The sequence below is a fragment of the Amphiura filiformis genome, chromosome 7, assembly GCF_039555335.1.
Source record: "Amphiura filiformis chromosome 7, Afil_fr2py, whole genome shotgun sequence".
Lineage (NCBI taxonomy): Eukaryota > Metazoa > Echinodermata > Ophiuroidea > Amphilepidida > Amphiuridae > Amphiura > Amphiura filiformis.
In genome coordinates, this window is record NC_092634.1 from 51,441,262 (window position 1) to 51,453,892 (window position 12,631).

Here is a 12,631-nt window from a genome sequence, read left to right on the forward strand (position 1 = left end):
CTTTGCGATCAAAAACACAAAATTACAACTTTAAACATACTATTGGCAAAAGACATTATTACCAAACAATATAGAATAGAAAATTTGACATCATTTTCTCAAAATATTGAAGAAATTTGCTCACTAGACATCGAAAAAGTACGCAATCCAATTCCTGTTCAAACGCGTGAGAAACTGAAAGTGCATAATCCCGACTAACTCATACTGATGTGTTTGGCAGTAGAATTAATAACACATGAACAACGCCTACGGTACTATAGCCTAGAGGCCAAAAAAAGTGTTTGTTTGCCCAGATATGGGGTAGTAGCCCCGGTGGGGTCACTTCCTGGCAGGGGGGACGCATAGGACCGTTACCACAAGTACAAATTACCCCCTTTTGCAGTCGATTTCAAGGACAAATCATGAAATTTTACCCCCTTTTTTACTCCAAAACAAGGACAAAATGGTACTCTGAAACACCCCTATTTTTTAGATTCCGAGGACACATTTGCAATTTTGACCCTATTTCAACATTTCAAGGAAGGGATTTTAGGCCTATGAATGGTTTTTTTTTCAGTAATTAACAAGGGCATCACAGAATTCAAGTAGTACCCCTTGCATAAATCAGAACCAAGAACAATATTGATCACGGGATGAGTACAAAGTAGGAAACCAAATTTATTCCTGTGATTTTTTTATCTGGCCACGGGATCAGGAGAAAATAATAAGAACCCCTTTTTCAATTTCGCAGACATTTGTGCAATAAAACACCCCTATTTTTCCAATTTCACGGACAATTTTGTCCGCGGACATGCCCTAAAAATGACCCTTTTTCCTTGATTTTGGTAACGATCGTGCGGTCAGTATTGCAAGTTGAGTGACCCCACCGGGGTAGTAGCAAGGAGTTGGTCGGTAGGTCATTTTTGACCATGTAATGGAAATTGTACCCAACTTTTGACATGCGACCATAGGCTATTCTCTTTAGTAATAGTAGGCCTATAATTTGTGATAAATTTAGACCTGCAAAACCTCTGAATTCTGAAAGTATTGCACACTTCAAGTCTTTGGATTTGATGGTATCTGGTTTGTGTGCATGTGGTCATGTTTTTTGAGGTGGGCACCAAAAAAAGGTGGAGCTGTCACATTTTCCAACAATTTTTCTCTTCTTATTCCTATATTTTTGCTAAAATCCATCATGAAGAAATGGTTCTGGTCTTATTTTGAAGATAAATTATTAATTTAATGAAATAATAACAAATAAAATTGAACAAATGTATTAATTAATTACAACAACTTAATTGGGTAAATTAGTCAGGGGTGGAGCCGGTAGAGGAGGAGCCGGTAGAGGAGGAGCTCTGTGTAATTCCAATGGGAAGTTGGTGTTAATAAAATTTATGCCCTTTGTTGCCTAGTAGAAGTAAAAATGCATTTGCATAATGTTAATCTTATTTTTTTAACTTTCTATAACTATTGCCTAGTTAATCTTAATTAACTTAGTAATATAGGATTTAATGAGCTTTTAATTAATGCAGTGGAATGTGTGCAGAATGCAATACAATCGGCTGTAAATTTTGCAATTCATGATAAAAGGAATGAAAATAAAGTTCAGCTGTTATAAATAGATCTTTTAAATTGTTTTATCTTTGAAATATCTATAATGAAATAAATCTTCTCAAAGGAGATTATTACAAAGGATTTAAATCTGATTACATGTTGATCTCTGGTTATTGTTAAATAGTTTATAGGCTAATTGTGCATGTATGTACATGGACCAATGTTACAAATTATTCACTGTATATTGATTTTTGGAACACCCTATATGGGAATTGTATATTTAAATATGATATTATAGCAATTCTTTAAACTATCTGGAATATATTTTCCAAATTTAAAGTGCATATGCTTACAATAAATGGCCCTTAGGGAAATTTTTCATTAAATTAAACAATTTAAAATACAACTTTTTCACACCCTGTATAACACAATGGGCTTAACAAATATAATGCAAACTATATATTTATTGAAAGGACTAATTGTGTACATTCCAAATATCAAGTTCATTTTCCAATTTAATACTATGTAGAAATATTAGAGTGGTAAAGAAATGTAATTTTTTTAGGTATTTTTCAGTGGAATCACCCTGTATATTTTTGGCACACCCTGTATACCCACTCAAACTTTACAGATTTGCAATCCTGACAATATATGCTTTCTAAAAATGTATACTTTTACATAGTTTGGGTGAAAACTTTTTGAAATATAATCAGAAATACAAAAAAGGAGTTGATTTTTGACAAATTGCAAGATGTGACACAATTGGGTCCCACCTCAAAAAACATGACCATGTACAATGTACAAGGTTTTGGTCTCAATGTCTCTCATTCTGACTTAGGTAGGTTGCTAGGTCTGCAATCGCTGCAAAATTAAAACCAAAAGATCTAGGCCTATATCTGATGCCCAGAGCCAGGAACATGGGCTGTGGAATACCCGGGGTTTGCATCGGTTTGTATTGGATATTTGCCCTGGGGGCTGGGGAGTGGCTCAAGATTTTGCCCAGGCGGGTCCAGGACTGGCAATATGTTTACCCGGGACTTTGAACTTTCAAACCCAAAATCCCTGGCCCACGACTCTGCCATCCCTGGGTACCCAGGGGTTGCATTTGATATGTGCATTAAAGGAATTTTGTGGAAATCATTTGATTTTAAAAGTATATTTAATCCGTAAATGGATGAAAGTTAGATTTGGTGCACAAGAATTTGCAATTCTGTATAACATTTAGTTATTTTGTTGAAATTTTGAGGCAAAATTGGGCCAATTTGTTAAAAATGCTTTATTTGGCGCACCCAATTTCCAATGAGACTAAACACTGGCCCATTTGTCAAGTATCAGTTGATGTATACAGTCCTTCATTTGAGGATATTTCAAGATTGATAGTTATTAACATTATTTTCTAATCTTATCAACATTTTCAGATTTTTTTGATGCAGTCATCTAAATTTCAACTGGAAACCTGTGTTGATTGTTTGGAAGCCTGATCTTGCTCCATCTTATGCATGGTGGGTTCAAGGTGCATAACTAATTAAAATTACACTGCATCCTCTGTTGGTTAGTGTTAAAAAAATGTCAAATGCACAGACTCATAGTTTTGTCAGTAATGAATCTTCGTTGTCTTCGATACCACATCACAGTGCATGAAACCATATCAGTATGAGCATTGTCAGAAGTTCTTCTCAATATCCAATTACAATCCAGTTATGATCCAATTACAAAACCCTTTGACCTACCATATCACCCTTGTCCAACCATATTAGGCTTTGACCACCGAAGTTTAGATTGACCCACTATGACACCCTTAATCAACCATGACACCCCTTGACCCACCATGACACCCCTTGACCCACCATGACTCCCACTTGCTCTCAATTACCGTATTCATTCTAATAAGCGCCCAGGGCGCTTAACAAAGTCATTTTGGGTGGGCGCTTATTTTTTACCTGGTTTACCTAATTTTTTTGTTAGGGGCGTTTATTAGAGACAAATTTATGTATGTTATAAATGGGTCCTGAGAATGTTCTAGTAGCTTTTCTGATGTAGAAATCTATTCCTCCAGCTATTTCACTGTATTGACGTCTATCCGTCACTTCAACATTGATGCTACCCGCCTTTAGCAAATTGAAAATACCCTGGGTGGGCGCTTATTGGGGCATGGGCGCTTATTGGAATGAATACGGTACACCTCTTAACCAACCATGACCTTCCCCAACACCTTCACCTCCTGAGTCCCCTTATTGTGGCACTTGAAAACCAAGGATCCAAAATAAAACTGACAGGCACAGCCCTTTTTAAAGGAGTTTAATCAATCACTGAAGTTTTCAAATTGATGTATATACATGTAAGTGATGTATATTTATTGCTTTATAAGTATTCTCTCCACCAGGAAAGTTGAAAAAGGAGGAGGAAGAACGGAATTATATCCTTGAGATAATCCCGTAGGTTATCCTGTCGCACCTTTTCATAGTCCTTTATTCTCAAGTAGTTACACATCTACTTGAAAGTAGCCTTTGATGTGATGTGTGTTGCCGACTACGGTTGATTAATGTTCACTCCAGAATTGAAACCATATCCAATGTTTCTATAGATAATTCCTTGAAAGTATGACACGTGTGTGTTAAGTACAGATGTTGCTCTGCAGGGATACCACACATGGATACTATAAGAAAGAAATGTAGTTTTGTAAAGATTCCAAAAAAATCCGCCCATTTTGGAACATATATTAATTATTTAGGAGAGTGTTTTAGGATTTTGTTAGAAACGGGATGATTTTTGATCATCTATATTTTATTGTTTTAATGTATTTTCCTGTCATTTCCTGCAAACCTAATAAAGATATTTTGATAATTGTAAATAGTCTGTATCATAAATCGTAGAGGTTGAAAGCGTAACCAAGCGTGCAAAATTATTATTTGCCATGGAACTTCGGTCATATTTTATTTGAAATAAACTGGATGTTAGGATCTGCATGCATGGTATGCATAGTATTGATGGTATACAGACACTGACCTTTCCCTAAAACTAGTAAGCAGCAACTTGTGTATCACACCCGTCATGGGTTCGAACCCTTTTGTTGTATTTTATTGTTAAACCTAAATAGCGTGATTGCTTTTGAATGAGTGGCAACACACATATTTTGTTTGAGGATAGCTGGATCTATCTCCTTTCTTTACATCTTCTCTGTCTCCACACTTTCCCATTAAAGGGAATTATATCAAAGGCCTTCAAACGAAAGATTTTTTGTCAATTTATCACCACCCATGCTCAATACAATTAGTAAATCATGCTCTATCCAGAAAACAAATTCTGATTTTTCTCTGAAAATACTGAAGTTTAATATTATTTATCATCGCTTGAATATTTGTTTTGATGAAAGTGTCTTTAAATAAGGTAAATAAACATGAAAGGAATGTCATACTTCGAATTTGTGAAATTTTAACAGTCATGCACGGATTCATATACATTTTTTAGATGCCTTAATTATGAAAAGCTGTGTGTCCAGCTTATGAAGGCTAGGACCCCTGATGATCAACAGCCATGTTGACGCACCCAGGTAAAGTGACCCACATATGATGCACCTTTCCCGGTATTAGTATCGTGTGTCATACAACTGACAGTTGCATTATGGTTAGTAAGGAATGGAAAGGCAATGTGAGGCCTGAAGGATTCAGGCTGATTAATAAATTTTCCAATATGTCTTCCTAATCATAATTATGCTATGTCAATGTTTAGAAGCTTCTATATGACACAATCTGATCCACTCAGACCAAATTTTGATATTTTGAAATTTAGTTGTATGGTATTATCATTTACAACATGCTCACCAGTACCTACACAGTACTTATTTAATTATTGCAAATGTTGGTCTCATATATCAGATCATATTGTCACATACTGTATTGTTTGTAATAAACGCTCCCCTTCTAATAAACGCCCCCCTCCAATTTTTGTGTGAAAAATTGACAAAAATGCAAACATTTTCATGCCATATCGTGTAGGTAAGCTTAAAACTTGCATCAGTAATGGCAGTCACGATCGCTAAATTGCATGGAAAAAACCTATTTTGACTCAACTCCCATCCATTCATTGCCTAATTATGGTAAAATTTCACTAATTCCATGCACTTACAGGTGTAATTTTGTTGTATTTCCCTACTTAAATTGTAATTTTCAGTGGGCGCCGCCATCTTGTATGGTCAGAATCCCTCCTTTTAACAGGAGCACCATCGGGAAATTGAACCCGATTTTTTAGCTTTTTTCACTGACAATTCACTTCCAATAAACGCCCTCCATTTGGAAAAATGCAACGCCCCCGGGGCGTTTATTACAAACAATACGGTATGTGAGTGGACCATGAATCAGCCAAAGTAGGCTCCCGGTCAATTTTGTTTTATTTCGTGTTTAGAAAATATATGCTTTAAAATTTGACTTCAAATGATATGAGCGGGGTTATGGTTTGTTGAACTGTGTTAATTCCTTCAACAAAATTGTAGCTTTCTTAGGTTCTACATGTGTCTCTTTTCCCACATTTGTGGTAATAAATCCCGGGTAATAAATATCAAACAGTTATAATTTGTTATCCACCACTTGAACAGGATTTAGCCAAAGCAAACAAAAACAAGAACTAAACTGATTCTATAGAAATAGGTAGACGCTTATTATCCTTTTGAGCAATAGGATTGTTGATTGGTTTTTAAAACAGTGTTTACAATTTTGTGGCAATGAATTGAGATATGTCCTTGATGCCCATTTTGCACTGTAACATAGAATACGATTTGCCGAGTGTATGGCTCATTCGTAGTGTCCAGTCACATAGGGTGAAATTGTCAAACTTGTCAATGTATTCACGGAAACAGAATAAAAGTAACAGATTGATGAAGCTATTATTTATTATTATTATTATTTCAAAGAACTTATAAAGCGCATTTCCCATGGACCAATGCGCTGTACAAAGAAAATAAAAATACATCAAAAATACACAGCATGGCATTAAGAACAACAATATATCACAATGTGGTAAAATATAATCCTAATTACTTCAACAATTTGAATAAAACAGATATGCGCAGCAATCTGAACCACAATTAAAATAATTAAAAATACACTTGAACCCAAATAGGGACATATATCATTATAAAATACATATAATTATCAAACAGCAATGTTTAAAAAGTAAAACTTGTACACATCGGGAGTGAATACCTGCAAACAGGTCTATGAAAATACATAAAAAGACCTAATATTTTGGAAACAGATAGGTTTTAAGCTAAATGATTGAGATTAGTTTCATTGATATAACTTGTGCTCATGGTTCCATTACAAATGAGGATGGAAAGGGTGCAACCAAATCTGGTAATAAAACTAGTTATGTTTGTTGGGCTTTGTTGATCTTTTTGTTTGTTCCCAAGTTACTTAGTTAATTATGATGGGTGATATGAATTACATATCATGATCAAAAAACTCTTTTGTATTGAAAAAAAAAATTAAAGGTCTTGATATATGATTAGAAAACAATCAAATTGAAAAAGTTTTGCTCTTTATTTCGGACATACCTGAAATGATTTTGACAACAAAGTACTTGATTTTGCAAAGTGTGGATAATACCATATTGTTTGTAATAAACGCTCCCCCTCAAATAAACACCCCCTCCAATATTTCTGTTAAAATTAAATTGACATAAATGCAAACATTTCCATGTCATATCATGTGAGTAAGCTTAGAACTTGCATCAGTCATGTCAGTCATGCAGTGACAATTCCTAAATTGTATGGACAAAACCTATTATGACTCAAACTTCCATCCATTCCATTGCCTAAATTATGGTAGAATTTCACCAGATTCTTGCTTTGATGGTGCACATATGGGTGTAATTTTTACCACGGAAATGTCATTTTCCAACCCTCCTTTTCTACAGGGGAAATTGAACCAGATCTATTAAGGCTTTTTTTCATTGACAATTTACTTCCAATAAACGACCCCTTTTGGAAAAACGCGGCGACCCCGGGGTGTTTATTACTAACAATACGGTATGTGACGTAGCATTTATTTTGTATCAAATGTATTTGTCTTCTTGTTGTTTTTTGATGAAAAATAAAAAAAATATATGAATCTGAATTTTGAGTAAACTCGATCATGCTTCTACTGAAGTTGATGATATCTACTTGGAGAATAAACGATATGAATTTTTGTTTTTACTCTACTCTACTGTGTGTTTGACAGCCTGTGTCATCATGGTAGAAGAGAGTAAAGAATAGATAAAAATTCATACCGTTTATTCTCATTCTTAGGCAATTATTATTTGAAATCACTATAAACTATAACTATAAACTATAAATTAAATTACCATCATAAAAACTCCCAGGGCTCTAAAATGAACAAAACTTGTTTACAACTTCGTCTTTTCAGAACATTGCGGTTATAGCGATTGTGTGCATAGTTAGTAGACTTATGCCTACAACATGCTAACTATGTGAGCCTCGATAATCGTGTTGCTAGTTATCAATACTTGTGATGATGTAGGGTCCATTTATGGCCTGATAGACGATACCCAAAATATAAGATTGTCCAATCAGATTTTGTGTTTGCAAACTAGACCCCGGGACTAGACCACACCCACTGAATAGAATAAATAATCAAATACATTCATGTAGTTAGCAAATACACACAGTGATGCTGTCTACTGTAGATAGCAAATACATTTAGTGATGCTGTCTACTGTAGATAGCAAATACATTCAGTGATGCTGTCTACTGTGGATAGCAAATAGACCCAGTGATGCTGTCTACTGTAGATAGCAAATACATTTAGTGATGCTGTCTACTGTAGATAGTAAATACACTCAGTGATGCTGTCTACTGTGGATAGCAAATACATTTAGTGATGCTGTCTACTGTAGTTAGCAAATACACTCAGTTATGCTGTCTACTGTAGATAGCAAATACACTCAGTGATGCTGTCTACTGTGGATAGCAAATACATTTAGTGATGCTGTCTACTGTAGATAGCAAATACACTCAGTTATGCTGTCTACTGTAGATAGCAAATACACTCAGTGATGCTGTCTACTGTAGATAGCAAATACACTCAGTTATGCTGTCTACTGTAGATAGCAAATACACTCAGTGATGCTGTCTACTGTGGATAGCAAATACATTTAGTGATGCTATCTACTGTGGATAGCAAATACATTTAGTGATGCTGTCTACTGTAGATAGCAAATACGCTCAGTGATGCCGTCTAATGTAGATAGTAAATACACTCAATGATGCTGTCTACTGTAGATAGCAAATACACTCAGTTATACTTTCTACTGAAGATACCAAATACACTCTGATGCTGTCCATAACTGTACTGTGCATAACAGTTTCAGTCACATTATTTTGTTATAACTTATATGGAGGGGTGATGTTCAAGTGGTTAGGACATATGCCTAGCATGGCACACAGATGGTCGCAGGTTTGATTCTTGTGTTGGTGCATTTTGCAAATTTTTATCTGAGTTTCTGATGACACTTAAGGGGGTACTACACCCATTTGGTAAATCTGTGACTATTTTTGCATTTTTCTCAAAAAATAATTGCACACTGGTAACAAAAGTTATGTATATTATTGGGGCAAGGTATCCAATTACTACACTGAAATTTCAGTGACTCAAGACAAGCGGTTCAGTATATATGATAGGAAACGAGGTACATCCTTGTGGTAGCTTATTTCTGATCATAAGTAACAAACTGCTTGTCTTGGGTCACTGAAATTCCAGTGTAGTTATTGGATTCCTTGCCCCTATAATATACATAACTTTTGTCACCACTGTGTTATTAGTTTTTGAGAAAAATGCAAAAATAGACACAAATTTATCGAGGGGTGTAGTACCCCCTTAACTGTTAAATTTGTAATTGTAACAGACACTACTTACTTACTTAATTTTCTTAGCAACATTTGATTTTTGCAAATGATTAAATTACTATCCTATCAGATGTAATGTTAAAATTAATGAGATTCAAATACTTTTACAAGATTCTTTAGGAAAACTAATGGGGAATTCACATTAAAATTTTCACTCTACACCTTAAAGTTGTGACCAAGTTACTTTTATGATTTGGGCACTAGAGCCCAATTTGTCCAATCTCTGGATTGACCGTTGATGCTGCTTCGATGCTTGTAACTAATTAATCGTAAGTAACTGCAAAATTGTATTGGACAATGCATTACATACAAAGATTAAATGTTATAACAATTAAACAAAAGCTAATTAATTGATTTAATTAATTCACACCCCTGGCCAATTTTGTGCCTATTTTTGCATTTTTCTCAAAAATTATTGCACATTGGTGACAAGTAAGATATGTATATTATAGGGGCAAGGACTACAACTACTGTACTGAAAATTCAGCAACTCAAAGCAAGTAGTTATTGATTTATTGATCAAATATTGGTTTTCCCTCATTTTTGAGTGTAACTCCACAACTGTTGTCTGTGCTGAAATAAAATTGCCAGTGCAGTAGTTGTAGTCCTTGCCCCTATAATATACATATCTTACTTTTCCCCTATGCGCTATAATTTTTGAGAAAAATGTAAAAATAGGCACACAATTGGGCAGGGGTGTAGTACCCCCTTAATTGATCAAAAGATCAAACTGATTTGGTTTTGGTTCTGTGTCACAACCTGGGGTACCTTTGTGTTACATACATGTAGTAAAAAAATTAAATGGTTCAAACATGTTACCTACACATCTCATTTGAAGTGGTTCATCCTCCTGAGCATTTTGACACCTTTTTTTATTGAAATTGGTTTTAAAAAGTGAGAGAAAGCGGGCAAAAACAATCACAAAGTAAGGAGGATGTAACCCCACCTCTTTTTTTCCACATTTACAATCATTCTGAGCAAGTATTGGTCTTTTAAATAAACTTCTGTAGTTATTTACTTGGTTTAGATGTTTGGGAGTCCATTTAGACATTATTTTACTAGATTCAAATTTTTAATGGGGGTTTTAAATCAAATTTACGATATGAATCCCTCCCCCTAATCCTCCTCCCCCTAATCCTCAGCCATCCTTGTCACATTTCATGCAAAACGTCATAAGAAAATAATTAAAACATATTGTATATTTTATTATAAATCACATAGCAGCCAACCAACGGCTGAATTGCATGACATTTACATTTAAAATAGCATTAAGAAAAATACATTCATTTATAGTTAAAACACTCAAACATTAAAAATATACAAATAAATTAGAACACATTATAATTGCACTTGACTGGATTTGGAACAATATAAAAAAAAATGAATGACTGGTAAGAAAAAGCAAACTACATTGCTTTTAGGATGTTGGTGAGAAATGGTAGGGGACTGTTTTGAAATCTGTTGGTCCTACATCTAAAAGAGTCAAATTTTGGTTGTCTTCTGAGAGTCATGTGGGAGTGATACTTACTAGGTGGAAACCAGGGTGAGAACCTCACAGACGTGCTTGCTTTCAGGGCAAATTCCTTGCAGATGTTTTGTCTTCTCTCAGACAACGAATGAAGTTCAAGGGTAGCTAAGGAATCTGCATAGGTAGTATACTTTCTACCAAGGATGTATTTGCAAACACGTCTCTGAATTTTCTCAAGCTGGGCCACCTGATAATGAGTAAGACCAGAATGCCAAAGTGGGGCGGCATACTCTAAAACAGGGCGGATGTACCCCTTGTACACCAATAACAACTCCTCGGGTGAGAGAGATGCTTCCTTCAGTTTACGGAGCATGAAGAGTTTACGATTGGCCTTCGCATACATTGAATCAACTTGTTCATCCCAACATAAATTGTTTTGGATCATAACACCAAGGAGTTTAACCTTGTCTGTCTACAACAGCTAATTTATGATCATCAATGGAAAGATCAACATGTGGGGTAGCTTTCTTACCAAAATAAACTTGCATGGCCTGACATTTTGAAGGGTTCAACTTCAATTTGTTGCTCTTAGACCACTCATTCAGGGCATCAAGATTATCTTGGATTGCACTATCATCACTATATGCCCGATTTTCACCTATTGTCGGGTCATCAACATATTTCCAGACTCTATTGTTTGTATGCTGGACATCATTCAATGCATAGTTGATCATGGCAAGAAAGGTAATAGGTCCCATGTTGGTACCTTGTGGAACACCTCCAGAGAGAGTAACCCATTCAGAAAAGGTTTGCTTGTACTTAACCCTTTGCTTACGGGAGGAAAGGAAGTCAATTACCCACTCCACAATTGCAGGGAAGACACCCATCTTCAACAAATTGATGACAGCAATTCTGTGGTCTATCATGTCGAAGGCTTTGGTATAGTCCGTAAGGACAAGAGTGCTAACATTACCAGCCTTTTCAGCTCCAGAAACCATATGATGGTAAACATCAATGAGGCAGTGGGTGGTTGACATTCCTTTCTGATTACCATATTGTCGGTGATCAATGTGGGGCTGAATAGCATCAAGGACCCATTTGGCTACACGACCTTCAGCAACCTTGGCAAGACCAGCTGTAAGAGAAATTGGCCTAAGTTTGTCAATGGAAGGGGGTGTTTGCTTTGGAATAGGCACTAGCTTCATTAGCTTCCTTCCACTGAGAGGGTACTTTACCTTGCCTGAGAGAAGAATTAATAATATCTGCAACAGGCCTACTGAGTTCATAGGCAAATTCTTTCAGAACTCTCTTGGTGGAACATTATCCGGACCTCCTGCTTTTGAAGCTGATAATTTCTTAAGATCACCATAAATATCCCAGGGTTGAATGATAGGGGGTGGATCTTTACTGGGCAAGTATGCAGGAAGATCATCCAGCTTGAGTGCTGTTTGAGACTGAGAGAAACTGGCTAAGTGGATATTAATTTCATTATTATTTCATATTTTAAAACAGGATAAAAACATGAGTAATAATAAATTAGCCTCAATTTAAGACCTAATTGAATCTTCTACGTGAAGGAATACTCAAGAGACAGTGTTTTGAAATTCAAGCTGCGCATCAAAATGTAACAAAGCCACCTTTTTGGATACCCCAGTATGAAAAGCTATATAATTTACTACATGCTTTTTAAATTTAATAGTCGGGTTACTGTAAAAGTCAATATTTTCGCG

The 12,631-nt window shown here is 35.5% G+C and overlaps 1 protein-coding gene across 3 annotated transcripts in view; it reads left to right on the top strand.

Annotated features, from left to right (window-relative positions):
• LOC140157309 (uncharacterized) overlaps positions 1 to 12,631 on the top strand; it is a 42,310-nt gene that overhangs the window by 12,329 nt on the left and 17,350 nt on the right. The window contains exon 1 of one of the 3 annotated variants that reach the window (XM_072180453.1): positions 2,946 to 3,035. The exons of the other annotated variants lie outside the window; for them this stretch is intronic. The gene's annotated coding sequence lies outside the window, so the exon portion shown is untranslated. Of the gene's footprint in view, positions 1 to 2,945; positions 3,036 to 12,631 lie in introns of those variants that run through there. 3 annotated transcript variants of the gene reach the window in all.